The sequence below is a fragment of the Pezoporus wallicus genome, unplaced genomic scaffold (genome assembly GCF_028554395.1).
Source record: "Pezoporus wallicus isolate ANWC-B61680 ecotype Strahan unplaced genomic scaffold, APGP_CSIRO_Pwel_v1 contig_736, whole genome shotgun sequence".
NCBI lineage: Eukaryota > Metazoa > Chordata > Aves > Psittaciformes > Psittacidae > Pezoporus > Pezoporus wallicus.
In genome coordinates, this window is record NW_026639744.1 from 3435844 (window position 1) to 3461212 (window position 25369).

The 25369-nt window shown below is 42.6% G+C and overlaps 1 protein-coding gene across 3 annotated transcripts in view; it reads left to right on the top strand.

Annotated features, from left to right (window-relative positions):
* The window catches only part of SGMS1 (sphingomyelin synthase 1), a 99688-nt gene that overhangs the window by 32711 nt on the left and 41608 nt on the right, over positions 1–25369 (top strand). The window contains exon 1 of one of the 3 annotated variants that reach the window (XM_057415682.1): positions 14802–15132. The exons of the other annotated variants lie outside the window; for them this stretch is intronic. The gene's annotated coding sequence lies outside the window, so the exon portion shown is untranslated. Of the gene's footprint in view, positions 1–14801; positions 15133–25369 lie in introns of those variants that run through there. 3 annotated transcript variants of the gene reach the window in all.

The window sequence follows — 25369 nt, forward strand, 5'->3', positions numbered from 1 at the left end:
TTTTCCAGATGCACCTGAGCTGCATGCATCGAAACTATCCCATAGAAGTGGGAATGGCAAGGGGATGTCGCAGGATCTGCATGGGTGGTTTTGGTAAAAAACACAGAGCCTGCAGGTTACGTTTTAAAAGTGAGGAGGATGAAGAGTGAACATGTGCAATCCCCTGGGAGTGCCTGAATCCGGGTTGTGGTCTGATGTGCTGCTGCTGCCTTCTCCCATGTCAGTGTTATACCAAGAGAGGAGTGAGTAGTCCAAGTAGAAAAGCAATGGTGTAACATCTTGGGTGCTTACCCCACACTGAGTTTTGGAGGAGATATTGTATGTTCCCTGTGATCAGTTTGTTTGGATCAATCAAATTCAACTTTGGTAGATTCTCTAGCCATTGCTGCTTATTAAATAGCTTGGCTGGATCTTTGTAAGCAAGTAGCATAACGCAGGTAGCTGCTGATAGTTTCACTCTTGTCTCTTAATTCATCTGCTGTTAGACACCAGCTGCTTCCCTGTTTCTTGGAAAAGGCAAAGTATGTGCTAGCAGGAAACAACACAGTTAATGAAAATAGGCCATACATGCTGCTGATTAATCCTTAATCCAAGGAGAGAATCTTCCTTTTCCAGTGTAGTGGTTTAACCCCAGCCAGCAGCAAAAGCCCCACACGGCTGCTTGCTCACTCTCACTGTGTTGGGATGGGGGAGAGGACCAGACTGGTAAAAATGAGAGAACTCATTGGTTGAGACAAAGACAGTTTACGGGGAAAGCAAAAGCTGTCCACACAAGAAAAGCAAACCAAGGAATTCTTTCACCACTTCCCATGGGCAGGCAGGTGTTCAGCCATGTCCAGGACAGCGGGGCTCCATTGTGTGTAACTGTTACTTGGGAAGAAAAAAGCCATGACTACAAACTTCTCCCCCCTTCCCCTCCCCTCTTGCTTCTTCCCCCAGTTTTATATACTGAGCATGACTCCATAATGCATGGAATATCCTTTTGGTCAATTGGAATCAGCTGTCCTAGCTGTCTCTCCTCCCAGCTTCTTGTGCACCCCCAGCCTACTTGCTGGTGGGGTGAGAGGCAGAAGAGGCCTTAACTCTGTGTGAGCACTGCTCAGCAAAAAGGAAAACATCCCTATGTTATGAATCCAAACCATAGCCTTATACCAGCTACTGTGAAGAAAATTAACTCTACTTCAGCCAGAACAAGCACATCCAGATTTGTTAACTGAATCAGAAAATAACCTTTCCTTTTTCCTGAGGCTCTGACTTAGAGATTCATTCATAATTTGCGGACCCAAGTAACAGGATTTCCTCTAAGGATGTGCTCACCAATTCTCACATGTGTTCAAGCAGAAAAGGGGTTTTCTGTCTTCCTTTGCATCTTGTTTGCTTGTGCTTGTTTTTGTTTTGGCGTAATTCTTACTACTCGCGTACATGAGATTTCATTGGCCTTTGGTGGCTAGTGCCATCCCAACTCCTTTAGAGTGTCACATCTACCTGAGAGGCCTGGGGATGGGACAGGGCACCTAGCAAATACTGAAACAGCCTGTGTAATCTACTTAGGGTTCAAGTGCTTGAAAATTGCATGTAGAAACATCTAGTGTTTATCTGAAAGGCAGTTTCTGTTTTGAAATACAGCACAGCTCTTATGCAACTCTTTTCACCTCCTTTGAAGGCCGAGTAGCTGATCTAAAACTCTGGGGCTACTGTGTGTGACCGTTCCTGTAGCTCTTAGCATGCAGTTGAAAGATCAGCTATTATGCTGAAGTCATGCTGGAAGTAGTTCAAAATGTCTTGCTTATTTGGATTCACAAGGGGAATGCCATCTTGCTGATCTCTAATCTTGTTTTGCTTTCTAGTTTATGTCTGGTTTCTTTGCATTCAGCAAACCTGTATTCACTGAGCTGAAGGATTTAATGAATCTGGGCATCCCCTTAGACTCAGGAAATGTAGATTCTGATTGCCATACTTCTGTTTTGTGTGGCTTTTGGGAGGCTGCATTATTAATGGGCTCTTTTCCCCCAGCGTCACTACATGGATCCAACAGGCTCTGCTCCTGTGTTAGACCCTATTAAATAGCTTTCTCTTTATTGGATAAATATTGACTAGTTCGTTCATTATTTGAATGACAGACTTAGTTGTTTTAAATTACTCCATGGTTTTGCAGTTTTATTATTCCACAGATGAGACAGTTATTGGGATTCTTGCACAGTATGCTTTGTTTCAGTTGATTCGTTAAATGTTTTTCTTTGTTCTCATAGATTTGTTTTCAAGATGCGTTAAAACAAAAAGTTGTTGATTTGGTGGGGTTTTAAATTTTTCTTTTTTTAACTCCCACCCCCCTGCCTGTGCTCCCTCTCCCTCTGCTGTCCCCATTTCCAATGAAGAGTTGAAATGCTGTCAGCTACTGTTTTGACAGGTTTCTGTACTAACTAGGAAGACAAAATGTTATATCTAATCTGTTTTGTTCCATGATGGTAAATATATGGCAAATGTTGGATAGATTATTTGATATTAAAATGCTGAGGGATTTTGTAGTTCTAATGGAGGATGTCTGCTCTGTCACTGATGTACTCTGTGACTCTCCCAGCTGTTCACATCATGTGCCCATCCAAGCTACATCTAGGCAGACTTAAAAATCATCTTGTCTAGAGCAGGCTCTTACTTTCATGTTCCTCTTTGCACTTTTGTGCGTTGTGGAGCTTCACTGCAGCCATCTTCAGGCACTGATGCATCACTAAATTCCTGAAGATTTACTAATAGTTTCTTGGAAAGCTGGTGTAAACATAGCCTTGGGAGCTCCCTGAGCTATATGCCATATCTATGAAAGGCGAGAGGCAGAAAAGGTAAGGAACGCACTTTGCACAAATGCTGGTTTTATTATTAGGATATTTTAACTCTGCTTTCATGGTTGCTTCAGATGCTTCATAAATGCTGTCACTGATGCAAAGTAACCGATGCCCTCCTCAGCCCAGTGCAGCTACTTGTGTCTGCCCCTGCCAAAGGTTTAAATGGTGTACATCTGACAGCATATTACTGGTTTGTCAAACTGCGTGCTCCAAAAATAATAATCCTGCAGAAAAAGCATTTAAATGAAGCCAGCACCAGATGCAAAATGGAGCACTGTAGGTCAGGCAGAGATAGACTAAACAGGTCTGGGCATAGCAGTCAACGTGGACAACATGCAACTTCCCTGAATCCTGAAATTGTATCGTAGAATCATAGAATAGTTAGGGTTGGAAAGGATCTCAAGCTCATCCAGTTCCAACCCCCCTGCCATGGGCAGGGACACCTCACAGCAAACCATGTCACCCAGGGCTCTGTCCAACCTGGCCTTGAACACTGCCAGGAATGGAGCATTCACAACTTCCCAGTTTGCTCTTCCTTGTGACGTTTTCCCCTCCCCTACTTTCCTCCCCCCCCCCCCAGTGTTTTAGTCTTTTGTGAAGTTCCTCTAGGAAGGCAGCTGAATACCATGAATGCGAAGGCACTGACTCCAGTTTTGCAATGCCCTACAGATTTTGCTGATCCTGTTTAAAGTCCCCAGACAGTTGATCTAGCAAACCTGCTGCTCAATGGATGATCTAATTCCCAGTGAATGCTGTGATCATGAACATTACCCTACATCACAGAAATTATTTGAAAACTGGTGTGTATTCCTCAAGCTGTCAGTCGTCTTTCAGTATCCTCATTGTGCTCTTTCATCTTTAAATACTTGTGCTGAAGCTCAAATAAGCTTACCTGTCAGAGGATGTCTCTTCTTATCTCCAGCTGCTCCTTGATCATAGCTGTACTAGGCAGTTTCAAACCCATTTACAAAGGAGAGAAGGCAAATGGCTATGTTGTAGCTGCTGTTTCTCTACATGATTTTTCTCATACTCCAGTAATATTCAGCATGAGGTTGTCTTTGTGCTTTGTGAGGATGTCTGTTTCTTCAAAGCCAGCACGTGAGCTCTCTGCTCATAATCCCTAAGGACTATTGCTATGGGCAGGTCTGTCAAAGCAGAAGGACAGCTCCATCCTTAAATCACTGCTAGCTTTGAAGCATCACCAACCAGCTGGATTTCAGGTTTGTTAGCAACGTGGTGACATCATGGAGCTGAGGCTCGATTCTTTAATTGCATTGACTTGCTTTAGAGCAATAGTTGCACAAGTAAATCACATGCAGTATCCTAAGATACTTAGTCACAAAATTGCAAGTGGTGCATGAAAATACACTGATTTCATGCCCATCCTCTTCAAGGTTTTCCTGAAGCATTCTGTCAAGAAAAGTTTTATAATGAACAGCCTGCTCCTTTGTTGAATTTTAGAAGTTATCTTCAGTGAATGCTATATAAAAATTATGAAATAAAGGAGGATGCCACAAGGATAAAGAGATTAAAATTCTGTGACTCTTACTTGGCTACTTTCTGCAGGATTTAGTTTACAGAATATATATATAAGGCAGTATTTTAGCTTTTATTTACACAGCTGAAGCAGCCAGTATGAAAGTGAGATCATTTCTGCGTATAGGGGGAAATATGTTGCATACTCAGCTTCACAACTGAAATGCATCACTGTTTGCACACAGAATTGTCTAGCCAAAAGGCAAGGGACAACAGCAGATAGTCGTTGTTTGTATTTCTTTGCTGTAAAGCAGTGCCTTAAATTAGGAAACTTTTTATTCTGAGCCTCTTTCTGTTATGCGATAAGCATTGCTAACTACTAGTCCAGACACAAATCAAAATGTTAGCACTTAATGATTTCTGCGGTTGTCATCTTAAAATTCCACAGAAACCAAATGCAGATTGTTTGGGTTGCTGTTGCAACTTGTTAATTCAAGAGTTCTGATGTTGATTGTCCTATGATGTTGTGATACCTGCAGCACTGTGGATTCAGTCTTAAATTGGCGTCATTTGGGCGCTGTGTAGTTTGGCATGGTGTATGCTCATCCTAAAAATGGTGTTTCATGGAAAGTACATCCCTCTGAGCATGGTGTGAGGGATGTACTTCTGGCTGGCCTGGGATTGGAGCCATCAGCCTTTTGTTCCTCTAACATCATTCATTGTGCGTATCAGGGTTAAGGTAAGGAAAGGGAGCTCCTCTCTGCTGTTTATAGCACAGTGCTCGTTTTTTTTTGCAACTTTGTCCCCTTTGGAGGGGAAAACCAAACACAGTATGGTTTTATTGGATTTTCAGTAGTCATCTTGAGTCTTTGCAATGGCATCAGGGAGGCCCAAGGGCTGAGATGAAAATGTGAGTTGAGCTAAGCTTAGCACAGAAAGAATGCACATGAAGAGTTCAGGATAAGGGAGTTTCAAGGGGAGTGGAGGGCTAGTGACAGTGCAATAGCACCTGGCCATTCATGGCTTTTCTGTCTATAGCCTTGGAGAGCCATTGCATGTCATTTAATACCCGTCTTGCCAGACCGCCCTAATACTCTTTTCATGTCCCTCACACTCATTTTGCTTGATTTGACCTGGATGAGAAGTGGGTGTTGGAAAAAGATGCTTCTGACAGCTGAAATCTTACTGTTCAGAAAGAGGCAGCACAAACACACTGAAATATATGTGTTAGGTATCAGTGAAACAGCTGAGACCTTTCAGGATGGCGATCCACTTGGTGAGCAGTGGGACAAGGTTATTCAGGTATTGAAAGATTTGATCTCTTATTGTAAGGAGAATTGTATGTCAAAATCTCATGCCAATGGGCATGTGTCTCTGTTCAGGAATGTATTCTGGATGGGCAGGAGGGTGTCACTGTACAGTGTGAAGATTGGATGGACAAGTGGTCTAGAGAGGAGTGGCTCACTGAAAAAAGAAGGGAACAGAGCATCCAACAGCCTGAGCGCCTGAGGAGTAGCCTCCATCAAAGGAGTGCTGTTTCAGAGACCATATAATATAGTTTGAATTCTACAAGCGAGAACTCTTTTGAAACCTGCAATTCCAGGTGGTGTACCCAAGAAAGTCTGTTCTAGACCTGTTGATTCTTTTTCTTCTCAAGGTGGGGTGCTAGATGCTTAATTGCATGAAAGCCTTGTTATCATCACATGCAAAATTAACCTATCCTTCCTGTCTATTGCAACCAGCATCCAAAACAGTGCAGTAGGAGTATCTGGCAGGCTGTTCCAAGGTAGAGCTTCATTTTTACCCCACACCCCTGCAAGTGCAAGATCTGAAGACTTAGAAAATTGTTTCTATAAGTGAACTTACAGGAACAGCAGATTTTTGGCTGCATCCTGCTGCTTCTTACTGGTGCAGGATGCATTGTCTCTGCAAAAAGTCATGCTAAATCTGAAATTTGTTATCTGTGCGTTCATAATCCCATTTTTTTTCAGTAAACTGCCTGCCTAAGGGTTTCTTTTTTTTTTTTTTAATGTTTCTACACTGGTTCTTTAGTTTTAGCTGGAAATTTCTTATATTCAGCCATTATCTCCTTCTCTGTGGTAATTTTGGGTGGAATGAAAATGGTCACTTTAAAGCAAATATGCATTGTCATCCTATGTTGGGAGGAGTTTGAGGTGCTGAAAACTGGGGAAAAAAAATCTATGTAGCGGGCAGGAGTTTCAGGATACAGCTCTGCGCCTTGGTGTACTATGCTTGTTAATGACACAAAAAATACGGGATACTCTGTTTCCACATGAAAGGAGAAAACAAGCATGTGTCCGGCATAGGTGAGGAAAGGAATCTGGTATGTGATGCATGGTCAGTGAAACTGTAAAGCAGCAATTGGTTACTAATAAAAAAGCAGGTGTTTGTTCCCCACCATGGGCCTCAGTAGGGGTCATTTCGCAGGTACTGAATCGGGAAATAATAAATACAAAGCACAAGCAGCTCAAGATGTGCATTCTGTTGTTTTGTATGGAGCCCATGGGCTCTGAATTCAGGCTTGTCTGCTGTGAACCCAAAATCCATGCTTCTACCTTCCCACTGCTGCCGTCCTCCCTGTTCTTTTGGGTTTGGCACCTGTGAAGCACTGATGCTTTTGCTCATTGTCCTCCATGGCTTGCTTGAGCTGTCAGCAGACCCATTGCGTGTCTGTAAGTCTGATCATAGTGGTGCAGAGTAGGGGTCAGCAATACATGTGATGAGGGGAGAATGCTTATCTGATTCTCTGGGCATGGAAGAGGAGTTGGGTGCCCATTGGGTTGGGGTGCTTTGCAAAGATGTGGAGAACACTGGGTTGGGACATGTAAAAGAAATGGGTGGTTCCCACACTGTGCCTGAGCAGCAGAAGGTGAGTGCCTTACTAGAGGGAACCCAGAAGATGGAGAAAGGCTTCTTCATGCACAGACAGGGATGTGATTAATGCATTGCTGTGCTGCTCAGGTTGAAATGAAGTTTTGGAAACAGCGACTGTGAGAGATTAAGAGATTACTGCGTTTTGCAGGCCTTTCCCTGTCTCTGAAATGTAATGCTTATTTGTGCAACACTGGCAGGATGCAAAATTAGTTTTAGGTTTTGTTCTGCACTTGGGAGGATTTTTTTTTTTCTTCTGAAATTGGAGATCTAAATACTGACAATAACTTTAAAGTCAAAGTAGTAAATGAATTAATGTTATTTGTAAAGGGATAGAGAACAGAATAGCAAGCTATTGCAAAAAACCAACCAATCAGCCAATCCCCACCCTCTCTTGTCCATGATTCCCTGTGTCTTGAATGCCAGCTGGTCCTGCATCTCCTTTCTGGATAGAGGTTCATGGAAGGATGATGAAGGTAATCAAAGGCATGGAGCAGCTGTTGTATAAAAGGAGGTAAATAAACTTTGACTCTACAGCATAGAGGAGAAATGATTGTGAGTGGAGGAAGTGAGAAGAGGAATGTCATGCAAAGTGAGCAGAGGATGACTGTGCCCAGGTCTTCCTCCTTCAAAAAAATAGTGTCAAATAAAAGAAGGAAGCAACAAGCTTATAACAAGGGAAAGTTTTTCTTTAGATAATGCTTTTCTTTGGGTGGTGCAGTTATGCTGTGGTATTCCCTGCTGCAGGATGTTGCTGAAAGGGTAAGAGGCTCAAGAAAGCCTGGATAAAACCTAGCCATGGCTTATTAAAGACAGTATCTCCTGCATCAGGGAACAGTTATTAAAGCAGTGATTTGAAGAAGGGAACACCATCTGTGTTAAACTTGCTCCAGAAATATGAAACTTCATGTTGTAAGTAGGCAATAAATAATGCTCAGCTGATTTCAAATGCCACGTCAGATAGATGCATGCTGCTGCAGGGGCTACAGGTTGGAGTAGCAAATTAAATGCGGGATTTCTTGCTTGGTTTTGGTAGCTAGTGGGAAACAGGAATATATTAGCAAGTCATTCGGGTGATAAAAAGTTGATGTTTAAGAGCAGTTTGTAGCAGCAGTTGTCTTGGGTAATGTGCTGTGTCACTTCACCAAAGTTTTGCAGTCTGGAGCTAATAGGAGAGGGCTAATAGCTGGGTAAGTTGGAGTGGCAGCTTGCCAGCTGGTGCCTGGAGTATTGATCAGGTTGTTGTGATGCACTGAAGGCAGACAGGCTTCAGTATTTCCCTGGAAGCTCTATTTTCAGCATGATGTAATATTTGAGTGGAGCTGAAACTCTGGGATTGCACCGTTGAAGTCACTGGCGTGGCTTTGGGGTTCAAGATTTCTTACAATGTACGTTTCTTTTACTACAGAGAGGGTTTGCTTGGCTGCTGTATGAAAGGACCAAATTTCTGAAGAGAATTTGGTGCTCAGCAGCGTGTGGGTATTAAGAGGCTTTAGGAGGTGTAGGAGGGTGGAGGTGGAATCACGTCCTTTGAATCAGAGCTGTTTTGATGTGCTGGAAAGAAATTGGCAGCTAAAAGTAAAAGCGGAGGAAAAAAAATACGAAACATTGAACTGCTCTATGATTTTGAAGCAAGACTTGTACGGGAGATGTTTAAAAATTTATACTGAGTTGAGTGGGGTGAAAAAGTATAGGTAAGGATGTGGTGGGGTCAGCTCACATGCTGCACACGCACATGGCGCCTTTGCAGTGGTGTGTTGCCAAACAGTGGTACGTTGAAAATTAAAGAGTCTTTATTCAGTGGGCTCCATCCGTAGGTGTGGATTTAACGACCTGTGTGATAATGCTGAGAGTAAATTCATAGTGATTTATCGCTCTTCTGATCTCTCTTGAACTCTGACTGCTTGTGTCTATTGCAGTGAAGTGGCTGCTTCTGCGTTTATGAGCAAGGTTGAAACTATGGACCTGCTTTGCTGTCTCAGGAAGGCACGTGATAGTTCTTACTGAAGATGGCAAGGGCAGTATTTCTGAATGTGCTTGGACTAAATTTACTGTAAGGAACTGAAAAGTGTAGATGATAACTGTTGGAAAGGAAAGCATGTATTTATTGCACGAATGGCAAAAGATTTACAGACGGTTTTGTTTGTAGATAAATATTGTTTGCCTGTATTTCTGTAGTCATAAGCAGTTTGCAAATTGGATTTATAAAGCCTGAACTTTGCTATAATCTAGAGACCTTTTTAAATTTATTTTTTTTCTATCCCATCTGCTGAGTTCTTCACTCATGGCTGAGATGTCACGTGGCGCAAAAAGAGCCAAGAGAAGTGACGCATCTTGGTATCCCATGGTAACTCTCCCTTTCCTTAGTTTTTTAACTCATTTGCTTTGCTATCAGATAGAATAACCTGACAGTGGGATTGGATTTGCTTTGCTCATATGTAGGTGAAGGTTAGATTGCAGTGTTTTCAGTCTCTAAATTATTTACACATAGTAGTATAAACTACCCTTTAAAATAACCCCCAAAATAAACCACAAGCAAACAGCCCCCACTCTGATACAAAACTGACGCCCCTACCACACCCAGAAAACTTGAAACTCCCTACCCTAACTTCTTAACACGCAGGAAGCATCGACTGGGGCTTTTACTCTTTGTTTGCCATTCAGAATATTGAAGCTCATCTGTGAAGTTTATGCAGACTACGTGTAGATATCCTGCAAGCATGTGTTAGAGGTAAAATTCTCACCAAAGCTAAATTTGCCTTTCAGGTCTTACAGCTCACACAGGCTTTGCTGCTAGAAACTTGTTAGGTGATGAAACTTATTTCTTTCTCTCCTCTTCTGTCCCTTCCATCAGCTGTTTTTTTAACCTGTGATTGTTAATATGCAGTTACTGGATGCATATTAATTAGAAATATCTGACATGTCTCCCAATAAAAGCTCTTGGTTTTGCATTGATATGCTGATATTCTTTAGATTTCTGATTATAAAAAAAAAAGTGTCACTTAACCCGTTTTCTATGCCTAAATATGCACTTCTGACTTTATTCTATTAAAAGAGTAGTGGCATGATCTGGTCATCCTGAAACTCAAGGCTGCAAATACAGTAGCTCCTCACTCAATTTGAACAGTGGGTATAGTCTTTGCAGTTGTACGTGAGACACCTTGAATTTCTTGCACTCTGTTTCCAAACTCTTTTGAGTACATTTTCTAAATGCCCTAAAGCACAGGTGTTGCAAATCCTGCTAAAGCAATGTAAGTCTGGCTAAACTTTGCCTTGCTGATTTTATTTTTGCTTTAGAGTAGGCAACAGGTTTCAGAAACCAAATTTATTCTTGGAGAGAAAAAAAAAGGTAGTTTTGCTCGCAGGTAGTTCACACGTGCTGGAGAGGAGACTGGTGAAGTTCTGCAATGTGGCAGGATTTCCACTTGCTGCTGTGCAGCTATGAGTGACCTTATGGCATTTCGGTTCCCTCAGTGGAGGGATGAAGCAGGAGTTTTCAGAGTTAAGTGCACAGGGATGATGAATTTTGGTGTGTCCAATGGATTTGGAATCAGTTTTTGGATGAAAGAGGATGTGACTGTGGTGTTTGTGTGTGGGGCAGGCATAGAGATGTTATCTTGACCAATTTTTGGCTTCCTGAATTTGGGGCAATTGATTTGCTTGATGTTTGCTCTTGAGAGACTACTAAACTGTCAGTTGATATATGACATACCTAAAGGCACCTGGATATTTGGAAGTATTGAAAAGCTTCGTTGGTATGCATGGGCTGTCTCTTCTCTAGCTGTGCCCAAGTAGGGTATGCATCTCTGTTTGCTCTGAACAAGTATTTAGTACAAAGCACTGTTCTTATTGTAATGGGACTGAATTGCCTTCTGTTTAATTTTTAGTTACGTGCAGTCCGTGGTGCTAGCATGAGCTGTGGGTTTGAATCAGAGTGCTGCATGGTTAAATCCAAACAATAGGCTGCTTGTGGCAACTGAAAGTGGTGGGAAAAAATCCCTCTTCTGTAATTGTAGGAAAAAGCAAGCCTATTTGCAGCAGGAATCAGCAAAAGTTTATTAAGTCATACTTTACTTCCCCCCCCCCTGCATTTTCTGCATAGATTATGATGATTTAAGCATAAATTGCTTAGGCAGAAAAAGCATTTGGCCTGCCTTTTAGTTACTAATTACTGTAGCTTTGACTTAGTGGTATGAAGAAATGCTGTACCTTTGAGGACGACTGTGTATGCGACAACTGTTTGAGAGTACATTTGTGCATGTCTGTGAGGGTGTCTCCTGAGCAAACACCTACATTTATGAAATACTTCTAATAAAAAAGGTAGAATTAAGGATTCATTCAATAGAACCTGCTGGTGGTAGCTTTTTAGCCTGGTCAGTACCAAAAAATAATCTAATGCTTTTTGGTTTGTTTTTTTGTTTCTGGTTTGGGTAATACGGTTGACCTTGCAAATGCTAGTTGGAAGCAGAGAGGGTTCAGGAGCCCTTCCCAAACAGACCAGGCTTTTGTGGCAGTAGGAAGAAGGAGAAGGAATCCTCAAAGAAATCAACATAATACAAGTATGATGTGGCAAGCTGCTGTAATGCAAATATTAAGTGTATGCAGCTTGTGACTGCGTTGGAAACAAAAACAAGTGTGAGAAGACATGACATCCTTGTCTCTAAATTGGAGCGACATCAATTTGATGGATGGACCACTCGGTGGATAAAGAACTGGCTGGCTGGATGGCAGCACACAAAGAGTTGTGGTCAATGGCTCAATGTCCGGCTGGAGACCTGTAACGAGTGGTGTCCCTCAGGGATCGGTGTTGGGACCGGTCTTGTTTAACATCTTTGTCGCTGACATGGACAGTGGGATTGAGTGCGCCCTCAGCAAGTTTGCCGATGACACCAAGCTGTGTGGTTCGGTTGATACCCTGGAGGGAAGGAATGCCATCCAGAGGGACCTTGACACGCTCGTGAGGTGGGCTGATGCCAACCTCATGAAGTTTAACCATGCCAAGTGCAAGGTCCTACACCTGGGTTGGAGCAATCCCAGGCACAGCTACAGGTTGGGCAGAGAAGAGATTCAGAGCAGCCCTGCGGAGAAGGACTTGGGGGTGTTGTTGTTCTGGTGTCCTCAACATAAAAAGGACATGGAACTGATGGAACAAGTCCAGGGGAGGGCCATGAGGATGATCAGGGGACTGGAGCACCTCCCGTATGAGGACAGGCTGAGGAAGTTGGGGCTGTTCAGCCTGGAGAAGAGAAGGCTGCATGGAGACCTCAGAGCAGCCTTCCAGTATCTGAAGGGGGCCTATAGGGATGCTGGAGAGGGACTCTTCATTAGGGACTGTAGTGGTAGGACAAGGTGTAATGGGTTAAAACTTAAACAGGGGAAGTTTAGATTGGATATAAGAAGGAAATTCTTTCCTGTTAGGGTGGTGAGGCACTGTAATAGGTTGCCCACGCAGGTTGTGAATGCTCAATCCCTGGCAGTGTTCAAGACCAGGTTGGACGAGGCCTTGGGTGATATGATTTAGTGTAAGGTGTCCCTGCCCACGGCAGGGGGGTTGGAACTAGATGATCTTAAGGTCCTTTCCAACCCTAACAATTCTATGATTCTAAGAAAGGTGAGGAGTTTAAAGTCCACAACTGAAGATTATTAATGCAAATAACAGCAAGCTTGCCTTTCAGGACAGAAAATCAGAGGTAGGTGATTTAATGTCCTTTGAATACGGGAATATTTGTGTGGTCATGGGTTAGATGTCAGAGGACTGCTACCCTGTAACCAGATGTTTGCCATTTTAATAATTCTAACTGTGGAATATTTAATAGGTAAATAATTGGATTATACCTTCATCTAGATAAGGTTAAAACCTATCAGCCACCTTGCAAGTCAAGCTGCTTCTTTTTCCCAACAAAAGCCTGACTTCTCTTTGCCTTTTACCTCCAGTATTTCCCGCTGCTCACAGTTACCAGCTGTTTTATAAGCTGCCTGTGATTGCTTTTACATTCTAAACTGCTGACTCTGAGTCAATCTTGAAATGGTTAACAATAAACTATTTCCTCTATATAATCTTATGCAAAATACTGTTACACCACTGCTAAGAAGTCTTAGACCTGTTGTAAGGAAACAAGGTGCTCACCTGAGGAAAGCAGAGATGACAGTGATAGTTAGAAAAGCTGGAGTTGGGGAGAGGAGGGCTGTGACATGTGTCAAATTAAATTTAAGATCCCTGTATTAATTGATGAAAAGTTGAGAGCAGCGAGCACTCTTTTTCCCCAGCAAGTACCTGTAACTTGTCATGTAGGTAACTTTGAACTGGTATTGCATCTAATGACCTAGGCTCATTTAAAGATTTTATTAATTCACTTCATTGGTACTGTTGAGGTTTTGAATTATTGGGTGAGAAAGTACTTTTGTATTGGTGGTGTACTTAAGTTTTTGCTGGGTTGTGAAGGTCTTTGTCTGACAGAGCTTTTTATTTTTGGAGATATGGGTACATAGGTTTATGGTTAAAAATAAAAACAAGGGGGGAAGAGCCCTCAAAACCAACCAAAGTACATCCTCAGCAGCTCATCCTGTGCTGACATTCTCTGGGGGAAAGGATGGTCTCTTCCATTTGGGAAATACTGTGTCAGAGGGAAATCCCGGAGTGGAGCAGTCAGTTCTGTGAGTCCCAGCATTATCATCTGGTTAGATGGTTTCCTATGGTAGTGCCACTGTGGGTGCTGGGAGCAGCTGTGAATTTGGAATAGTGTGCAGTGCTTTTGGGTTTAGAGATGTCCAAGTCACAGGTACCACTGTATTCTTCCATTGAGTCCGGTAGATCCGCCCCTGAGTACGTCTGTGTTGTTGCTATAGTTGAGTCTAGCTGCAAAATGGCTGTGTAGAGATCCCATAAGGATCTGTAGGTTCCCAGACTTCTTATACTGTCCCTACACCTTAATCAAGGCCTTGAGGATATTCAGAGAAGAGGTGGTGCAGGGCACCTGGGTGAGAAAGGCAGAGGGTTACCTGTCACCTTTTGGAGTAGTGAGATGAGTAGAGGACTTCTTTGGACTCATACAGGCAGGGATGATTTCCACAAAGAATAGTTCCTTTTCTGAGCTCAAAAACTCAGAAACTCAAGAAACTCTACTCCCCTCTTCTGAGCAGGTCAAGGGGAAAGGCATCATCTGTCATTGCTTTGCCTTCATGCGCACCCTGCAGACTTGCAGTGGGGGAATTTAGCTTTCATTTTACAAGGAAATGCTTGTTCACATAGCAGATAGAACAAAACAAGTAGCAGCTCGTGTAACAGGCAGCGTATCTGGCTTAAATTGAAGAGTCTGACTTCAGAAAGTATAGAAAGACACATCATTCTGATTATGGAACTCCCATCAGTCTGTGGTTAGCTTGTAGGGTCAAGAGGGAAGCTGAATTAAGGACGTGTGACTTGGATTAATAATAGTTTGGAAGGAGAGAAGACTGTAGGCTATATAGTACAGCTAAGAGTGCCAGAGCTAAGAGACCCAGCAATACTGCTCTCACTGCTTTTTTTGGACATGGTCAAAATTATTGGGGAAATCCTTTCCTGCAACAGCAGGGGACTCTCCTCAGGTGAAGTTTACCCTAGCAGGCAGCTGCTTGCCCCAGAGACTGGATTTTTTTTTTTGTTCTCTTTTTCTTCTTTTTCCTGTTGGCCTCCCAACTATCTAGAACACACCACTGGGTGTCTGGGTTGCACCTAAAAAATTACCTCTGTGGAAAAAAAAAAATAAGGAAGAACACATCTGCTGTCCAGAAGATCTGCATCTGTGCTTCTACCTGGAGATCTTGGAATATTTCTAGTCTATGTTATGACCTCATGTAGCACCATGATGAGCATCTGCCTGTAATACCAGCTGCACAAGTCTGTCCTGGAGCTTCTGATACGAATATGGGGCAGTCTGGCCTGCACAAGGTAGGCTTGAGCAGTTGCCTCTGTTAAGGTTCTTATGGTCTGTTCTGCTGGTAGAAGTGGAAGGAGTGGGCCTGGACAGGAAAATTATTGTTGAACCATGATAGTGTGTCTGGTTTTGATGCATGAAGATGCAATTAAGGCTTGAGGGGAAGTTTAGGTTTGGTTTTTTTGTTGTTTTTCTTTTTAACCCTTCTGGAGAGGCTGGATGAGTGAAACAGCTTTGCAGAGACTGGCGGAGCCCATATGAGCCTGAAGAAAGGCTTATACAGCATACAGTGGTGTGGGGTACTTCTCTGTATTCCTAGAATCCCTTTCAACACAAAACCGCAAAGAAACAGGGATTTCTGCTCCCCAGTATGGATTATAATATTGGTGAAATATTTGTGTTGGAAACTATTTCCCATGGGATTCCATGTCTCCTTCCTTTCTAAGAGGCTTGCTTTCTTGCAGTCTGGTCTGAGGCTGTAGTGTAATTTAATGCTTCCAAGCATTAACAGGAAGTTAAACAGTGATTTAAGGAAAAAAGGAAAAATAAAAAATATTCCTGAATCTCAAAATGACTTTTGAAATAGCATAGGTAGGAGAGAATCCCTGCATGGATTTTATGGTCTCTTGGGTTTTGGTCTTATTTTTTTATTGGCTTAAAATTAGAGTGGCAACCACTAATAAGCATTTAACAATGAATTTTCTGCAGTCAGCTTTCATTTAGCACTGTAAGCCCTGGAAGGCTGTGGTCCATCTCTGAGTGCTGGAGACAAGCAAAGTAAGCACAGCTCTTCAGTGTGGCACTGGGGAGTCCAGCAGAACTTGTTAGGTTTTTGCTCTTTTTTTTACCATTTTATTTTAGAGATGCATAATGGCTCTGAAACTTGAATTTTCATTTACTCAGGAAGAATTTTCCTTTACTCTTAACAGGAAGAGCAACTAAGCAGTGCAGTGAGTCAGAGGTGAACATCTTGATATTGCAAGAAATTAATAAATAATGTAGGTCTTTTCTGCCAAATCATCTTGAGTTTATAACATCATTGATCACAGAAAGTCTTTCTTACCAGGAGGAAAAGCTACTGTGTCTGTCTTAGTCATGCTGTCCTGTTTCACAGTGTATTTAAGGAAGTAACGCAGTTATTTTTGTCACTAGGTGAATGATCCAGAGCTATAGTGAGGTTCCTGTTGGGTGAGCCTATAATGAAAAGGCTGTTTGTGCTATGTTGGGTTTATGTTGTTCACCATTCATGGACTCTGTGTTGGTAATACATATGCTCCTTGGGCATGAGTTTATGCTTTTCTGATTCAGGACCTCTCAGAAAATACACGTGGGGGGCAGGTTGTAGCTGTTTCAGCTACACCCCTGATGCTTTGGGCAGGATGGAGTCCTGGCTCCCTTACCCCCCATGCTTTGTTTTTGTGGTTTTGTTGTTTTCTTTTTTCTTTTCCTTTTTTTTTTCCTCAGATACCCCTGAAATTTCAGCAAAACATTCATTGTTGTGTACTAGCAACAGCAGCACAGCCTGCTTTGATGGGTGGACTTAACAAACCAGTAATTTCCTGGACATACTAGTATCCCACTTTGTTTTGCAGCAGCCACTGTTGAAATGCCAGATGCAGTCTCTTGTCATCTCACAACTTGAATGTTACTCTTATAGGGGAGCCCCTCTGTTACTATGGAAGGCAGCTGGCTTTGCATGCAGGTTAATGTATTTGGACCCAAGTGTGTCCTTTAATCAGTAAATATAGCCCTGACGCCTGCTGCGTGGTATTCCCTGGAAATACTCTGAGATCCTTTTTACCTAAATAGAATGCCAAGAGTATAGAAAAGATGAAACAAATGTAGATGCTCAGTGTTACTAGCCTTCAGGCAAGAAAATATACTGTTCATTAAAGTAGCGTATGGCAATATTAGATATAAATAGCAGTCCCTCGAGGCTTGTCACCATTGTCTACAGCCTAAGTTGGATGGCTTCCTAGTCTTGGTGGCTGCTAGTGGTGAGATAAAGTGGCAGATTAACTGCCTTGGAGTAACCAAGAATGGTTTGGTTATGGAGAACAACCTATCTTCACTCTTTCTCAGGGGAGATAGAGTTTGGGGTTGCTACCACTCCAGCTCCTTTCATGAGAACCAAAATCTCCAATTTAATAAAAGCCCAGTGCCAATGTATATTATAAAGACATTATTGCTAATGCTTTTATAGCAGTGAGGAGATGATTTAGGCTGTAATTAGCATTGTCTCTTTTCCTTGCAAATCCAGGGAGGATTTTGTAGTTATTTCTGTGTTTAGTTGGTTCTGTGTTACTGGCTTTAATTCAGTAAGAAAGAGTAGCTTATACCACCCAAGAGAAAAGTACCATCTAAATGGGATTTCCTGTGTGCGAGGAGTGCTGCAAGTGTAAAGAAACTAACTCTTTATTCAGACAAAACTGTAAGTAAGGTGGGAATCTAAGCCCCTGTTAGGACCAGGAGATCAGTGCAGCGAATTTATGTTGTTTCAAGGATGTCTCTTTGTCCATGTCTTGTGCCACACTAAAATCTGGCTTGGCAGCTACAAATTGGATAGTCCATAAAAATCTTCCCTAGCTCCAGTGTGAAACGCAGAACCATTGACCCTACCAGAAAATGTACCTTTGACCTAGCTGTAGAGCTAGCCCAGCTTGGAGGGGGGCCCGGTCTAGCTAACCTCCAGAAGTCCCTTGTGACCTGGCATGTTCTGTGGATCTCAGCACTAGACTTGATGACACAAGGTGAAAGTTGAAAAATACCCATGGCAAGAAGCCAGGATTGTGGATGCCCTTTAAATCCCTGTGAAGCAGATGCCACTAGGTCAGTTTAAAATTGTAGTGGCGTTGTTTTTTGCTGGGTGAAGAGACCACAAATGTGACAGCTGTCATGGTAGATCTCAGCTATGCTCTCACTCTCAGCCTGCTCAGCCCTCCAGCATGCTCACCTCGGCAAAGGTAAAAGAGGAGGAAGTGTGCTAAACTGAGAGCCAGTCAAGACAAATGTTGGACATGGTTGTACAGAAACATGTTTTATCTTGAGCTTTTGGACAAAAACCTAAATGCCACATGGAGACTTCTTGTTCTTGAACTTCATTTTAGGGTGAAATCTTAGTAGATAGGATTGGTTTTGCACTTCCCTCCATCTCTAGTAACTTCCAATGGCCTCTTTTTGCCACACCACCTCCAGCTGTGGGAACAGGATATGTTGGAGACTTAAAGAAATTACAACTTTATCTCTTGGCCTTAAAATCAAAATCTTTAGGACTTCTGTTCTCTTACACCAGCGATAAGTAGGTATCTGCCAAGTCAATGAAGATTTTAGCTAGTAAACCTAGTGTCTGACTTCTTGCTTTATTACAAGAGAGTCATCCTCTTGTTTTTTAGAGGTGATACAGAGCATTTGCAGAGCTGAGGGGTTGTCTTAAAGCAAAACTTGAAGGAGATGAAGAGTGTAAGAGAGCTTTAGGGAATCTGATAATACTAGGCAGTCTGAAGCACCTAATGGCCTGTTAATGTTTCCAGTCTCTGACCCCTCTGTTGCATTGAGAAAGTAGAATTTGAGCCAAACCGTAGCAATGGTGAGCTAGCAGCTATGGGAAACTGAACCTCAACCTCAAGAGGGAGGGAGATACAGCACATTTTATTAGTTATTTTCTGCTGAGCTGGTGTGAGATATGTCAACACTGTGATATTGTGGGTTTCTGCCATTGGTGATACCTTAGACAGGACTGAGATGCTTCCTCTGAATACTTGTGTTTATCATAAGTGGTGGGTGTGCAAATGGACAGGCAAAATGATCACAGAATCCCAGGCTGGTTCAGGCTGGCAGGGACCTCTGGAGATCATTTTGCCCAGCTTGCCCTCATCAAGTGGGGTTACCTTGAGCTGATTGCTCAGGACTATGCCCAGTTGGGTTTTGACTGTCTCCAAGGATGGAGGCTCCAGAACCTCTCTGGGCAACCCGATGCAGTGTTCAACCACTCTCACAGTAAAACAATTTTTTTTCTTTTTTCTTATGGTCCAATGTCTTTCAGTTTTTGCCATCTTGTCCTGCCACTGAGCGCCACTGGGAAGAGCCTGGCTCTTTCCTCTTTGCGCCCTCCCTTCAGGCATTGATTAAAATCCCTCCTGAGCCTTCTCTTCTCCCAGTTGAATAGTCTCAGCAATCTCAGCCTTTCCTCATAGTCTCTTAGTCATTTTAGTGGCCCTTTGCCAAAGCCTCTCCACTATGTCCATGGCTGTTTTGCCCTGAGGAGTGCAGAACTGGGCTCAGAACTTCAGGTGTGTCTCACCAGTGCTGAGCAGAGGGAAAGGATCACCTCACTTGACCTGCTGGCAACACTCCTCTTAATGCAGCCCAGGATGCTGGTGGCCTTCTTTGCTGTGGGGGTGCATTGCTAGCTCATGGGACCTTGTTGTCATCCAGAACCACAGGTCCTTCTTTGCGAAGCTGCTTTACAGTCTGTCAACCTCTTAACCTGTACTGGTGCTTGGGGTCATTCTTCCAAAGGTGAAGGACTTTGAACATCATGAGGTTCCTGTCTGCCTTTTACTCCAGCCTGTCAAAGCTCATCCAAGTGGCAATGCGACCGTCTGGTGTACTGGCTGCTCCTCCCAGTTTTGTCATCGGCAAACTCACTGAGAGCACTCTGCAAGTCATCCAGGTCATTAATAAAGAGGTTAAACAATACTGGCTCTCCTATCAACCCCTTGCTATGCCACTAATGTCTTGCCTTCAGCTGGACTTTGTGCCACTGATCACAACCGTCTGAGCCTGGCCACCAGCCAGTTTCCAGTCCACCTCGGTGCCCAGTTGCCTAGTTTATACTTTTCCAGCTTGTCTGAGAATGAGCTGGTGTTGCAAGTCTTGCTGAAGTCAAGACAGGCAACATCACCTGCACTCCCCTCATCCACCAAGCCAGTATGTTTTATTGTGAGAGGAGGTCAGGCTGGTCGAGCATGATTTCTCTGCTCCTTCCTCTTCATAAATCCATGCTGACCCTGATCACCCTCTTGTCCTTCAAGTGCCTGGAACTGTTTTCTAGCATTAGCTACTCTATACCCTCTGATGTTGGAGGAGTGTTCACTTTGAAAGCAATCTCTTAGCCAAACCAAAACCAAACACACAAGGTGGTGTTCCTTTCTTCTCCTCTTAGTGAGAAGGGGGGAGGGGTTGTAAAAAGTCATAGAAAATTACCACCTGGGAAGGACAGGAAGCCTGTGAAGGAAAGAGGCTTTTTTCTGTTTAACCCAGTGACAAACAGCCACACAAAACTGTGAGTTTCAATTACAGTGTTGTGTTGAGGGCAGAGGTGTTAAACACTGGGTTAGTATTTTAGATAGGACCTCTGAAACAAGTTGATGAACACTTTTAAAGACAATGTTTCTTTGATAATCCTGCAAGAGTGGATCTCATCAGTGCTTGCATGCACAGCATCAGTGCTCAGGGACTGCTTGTCCCCTCTCACACACATCTGAGAGGTACTGCTGCAAAGTGAAAATTACAGTGCTTTACATAGGTGATGCAGACAGGCTTTTTCTTCTCACCTTCCAAATATTGTTACTGCACTACATTCAGTATGGTAAAATTGAATTTCAACTCATCTTGGGCTTTCTAAGCAATTCGGAGGTCTGGCTTCTCAAAAACCTTACCAAGACTTTCTGTTTTTATTGTACTGTCCTGGGTTCAGCAGGACATCCCTCTGGGAGCGGGGCGAAGATGGGGGGGCAGTGAGCGAGCAGCTGTGTGGTTCTGGGTTGCCAGCTGGGCTTAAACCACGACATGTGCTCAGTTTAAATCTAAAATAATGAATTTGGATGATAATTTTGTCAAGATGTAGATTGAATAATCTATATTCTGCTTGTAAGATGGTTTGCAAAATAAGGCCTGTTTGGTTTAAGTACAAGTTTTCTGAGGTCTGAAGCTTCCTTTGCTACTTCTTGCTACTTGTGAGCTGTAGAAGACGCAGAAAGTAACACTACTTAAAGACTTGAGGTTTTTTGAGAGCACAGTGTGAAGCTGAGCATGTGTGAGTGCTGTTTTTTTGCAGATAAGGCCCATCACTAAGCAAATCTAACAGTTACTGCATAAATAAACAGGAAAGGAAGCAAGTCCACCTCTCTAGAAAGCTCAGGTATTTACCTTTACTCTTTTGTAGTCCCTGTTAGATATTTTAAACTCATTATGGAATTGCGTTCTTGTGAACTGTAACTGCAGGGGTAAAACTTCTGATGGATTTTTATGAAACACAACATTAAACAGTCAGCGGAAGGTCTGTGGAAATACTGTTCTGGATTAGTTCTCTCATGTGTGGATTGGGAAGAAACTAATTCCTTACTCTAGGAAATCATAGCTTGCAACACAATAATATCCAAGTAACGTCATCCTTTGGGAGTAGTTAAGAAAGGTCTTTAAAAAGAAATGAGCGGTTTCTTTGACTCAGGATTCTGAGAGCACAGGAAGGATGGTGGTGTCTACTATTAGATACACACATCTACTCCACCCAGCTTGCACTGAGTCAGCTCCAGATACTTCTGAGTTTGCATAATCCTTTGGGAATAAACAAGAGGCAGCAGGATATCGTTTATGCTTTGATCATACAGGGACTTGCAGGAGCAGTACTAATTAGGTTCAGTGCTGTGTTGGTCTCCTGTGTAGGTTTTCAAAAGGTGTATGTAGCCTTTCTGTTGTGACTGGTCTAAAGAAAAGAAATGCAAGTGTAAACACAGTAAATGCAAGCCAAAATGTATTTTATGAATGCCAGGGAGAAGGTATTTGGCCATGGCTTGATTCAGAAGTTGCTGCTCTGTGTATGCTGCAGCATAGTATATTTACAAAGTAAATATACTTCTGTGGATTTTTAGTATTGAGAGAACTCCCAGTAGTTTCTCTAGTAAGGCTATGTATAGGTTGTGGACATATCCTTGGTCATTAAAGCTAACCATATCGGTAGAAAATGAGTTGACATGAAATCTGCTGCTTACTTGCAAATCAAATCTCTGTGTGTTTATTCTTCTAAAGTGCATAACTCCCGAAGAGACTGAGAAATTGATATGCATCAAGCCTCATCCTATGTAGATGTATGCTGCACCTAAGCAGAACTCAAGATGTGCCAGAAAATGGGCTTCAGCTTCTGCCGTGGGTGCACAGTGCCTTTTGTGGTCAAGGTTGCTGAGACTTGGCTTTGGTGGGAGCAGGATGAAGTTCTTTCAAATCCATGTTCAAGCTGGTGCTCGGTGTTGTAGTCAGGCAGGTGCTTGTAGGAAAGCGCACGTGTAAGAAGTGCCATGAATTGGGATTTCCATAAATGCTGATCTTTTGGGGGCATACACATACAAGGAAGCAGAGTTTTAATGGTCCTGGTGGAAATACCAGGCTGTCATTTTTAATGCTTACGGAGAGCTGATGCTTGTACTTCCTTTAGGAATAAATTGAACTAGAGGAAATTACTTCCCAGTCTGGTGTGTTCACCAGAGGGAAAACCCATAAATGAATCAAAGGTCCTATCTTGAAACAAGCAGATGGAAGTAGAAGGTAGTGCTGGTGTTCTGTAACAATCTCTAATATTTTCTTTTTTTTTACCTTGCCGTATTTTGTGTTCTGTCCCTTTGCTTCTCCAAGTGATGCTTCCCACCAGAAGCATTACATGCTTGCCCTATGGGACAGCCAACCCTCGTGGGCCTGGAGCACAAAACCTGTGCTAAGCAGGGAGCACTTTGGTCTTTATCCTTTCTTGTTTCTCATATACATCAAAGAGGTTAAGGTTATAAAAACAAGGTGTAAAGGGCCAGTGCCTGAAAATAGGGTTTGGGAATATTTTTATCACAGTTGGATCATGTAAGTACAGTTAGATTTTGAGTTAATTCCAAAACCAGCTTGTGCCTGTGTTGGCACTGCTGTATGTTCCCCTTTCTTGTTGGGAGGGGCCTAAGGAAGTATATATAAACACACTTCCCCAGTAAGCTCTTTGAGCCTCTAGTGATGAATGTCTCAGGCTTCCTGAGCGTCATTTCTCCTTTACTGCTCTGAATTCGTCTGGTCATCCTTTGAACCCAGGTAAACTCGTAGCACTCACTATGTAACAAGAGGAGGATGTGTGTTGCAATGAAGGGATCACATGGCTCACCCATGTGTAAAGGAGTGATAATACCCATTCCACTGACACAGGATGTTGGGAATAAAACACCCTGTGGTCCTCACAAATAGCTCCTTATTGTCTCTTTAAGTGTTGTTCCTTTTGCCCATGGGATGGAGAAAGTAGATATTTGAAGCCCTAATTTGCAGTATTAATCCACATCATGCTTATAAATAAGGTATTGGATAGGTGAATAGGTCTGAATCAGTGCTGTTTAGCCTGTGAATACTCTGATTTTGGGGGGGGGTGGGGGGGTGGGGGGGAGGAGACAGAAGCAGTGATTATTTGATAGCTGGCTTGTGTTTTATCTTCAGAGGCTTTGAGTAGCATGTATGTTGTTCCGGATCTGCTACCTAGGTACTAGAAAGAAGATGGTCATTGCATGAGCAACAGATACAGGTTGTGTGTTTGGGATAATGAAATGTCCTACTGAGGTGCTGCAAAAGCATATTGCAAATTAAGGAGTTGGATTTCTCTCTGGTTTGTGTTTTGTGCGAATCTTCATGGTGTGCAAAGAAATACTCAGGATGTGGAGACTGGGTTAGTTTATGTTTAACAGGAAAAAAAAAAGCCCTCCACACCCAGGAGACCTGTTGTTGATTTTTAGCATGAAACGTGGCCACCTATTGTGGTTTTGTTGTTGGTTGGTTGGGTTTTTTGTTTGTTTGGGGTTTTATTTTTGTTTGTGTGGTTTTTTGATTTTTTTTGTGTGTGTGATTTTGTTTGTTTTGGGGGGGTGTCCTTTGTGCTTTTTTTTGTTTCTTCAGGGTTTTTTTTTTGGAGGGGGCGTGGTTTTGGTTTTTTTTCCTCTTTTTTTTTTTTTTAATGAAGCTATTGATTGTGCTGGAAGGTGTTGGCTTCTTTTAGGTCTTTCTTTGAAGAGCAAGAGATAGCATCAGCAGAGCTTGAAGTTGGTATTTGAAGAAGGGTACAGTGCTGCTGCTGCAAAATAGAGGAAATGGGGAGAAAATCACCAAGTCTTCTGTCTCTGCTCCTCCTTGGCGTAAAGATCAGCATTAGTGCAATATTAAACCTTGTATACAATATTAAACCTTTTAATATAGCGATTGTTGGGCAGGCCTACAAATCGGTGGTACCATGAGTTCATGAATTGTAAATTCAGTAAATTCAGTATAAAACTCCCTTCTTTTTTTTTTTTTTTTTTTTTTTTTTTTTTTTTTTTTTTAGTGAAAGGAGAAGTATTTTGCTTGCAGTGACTGCAGTACCCAAGTATGGATATTTTGGCTCCGTTTATGCATAATAATTTAGTGACTTGCTATATCCAGCCAGCCATACTTAAAATGAGCAAGGGTATTTTCCTGAAAGGTTCTTGACTGATTCTTGGATGACAGCAGCAACTGGCATCCATCACTACATGCTGTGTTTCTGGGTAAGGCCACCTAGATCTGTCAAAAGCTTTAAAGAAGCCAGAGCAGCTGATAGGTGCCAAAGTACTGGTATACAAAACCAGCAATGTTGTAGCAAGATATGGGACAAATAACAAAGGAATTAACTCTTTGGTGGAAAAATCAGTGGTGCTACCTATCTGTGTCCCATTACAGTATTTGTTGCCTTTCTGTAAACAGAGGCCTTTGGGTTGCAATTAGGGGTTTGGAAGAAATACAACCAAATTGATGTTCTGAGGCAGTGACTTTAACCAGAGCATTTTGACACAGCTGGATAATGAGACTTAAGTGGAACAGAGAATAGGAGTGGCACTTCACAAGCTGGGAGTGCTGTAGCTGGATGCGACATATAGTCATGTGTGAATAACACCCTGCTGTGTGCAAAATGCACTTCCAGTTGAGATGGTGAGTTTGAAAAGGGGGTATTGTTTATATCTTACTCTTACGGAAAGTTTCACTCTTCTAGGTGAAAATGTGATCCCAGTGGTATTAAACACCTGTTTTCAACTTGGTATCTGATTGCACATCTCCTGTATGAAACTGAATTGCAGTAACAGTGTGCTACCTTGTTTTTCTCTACTCTTGCTTCTGGAGAGGTGCTGGGAGCTTGACTTTGTAGAGCAGCCCTAGCTTCTAATGGCAAAGCTGCTAATGAGAAGATCTTAGTTCTTCTCTATCTAAAGGGCAGCCGATGGTGTTTAA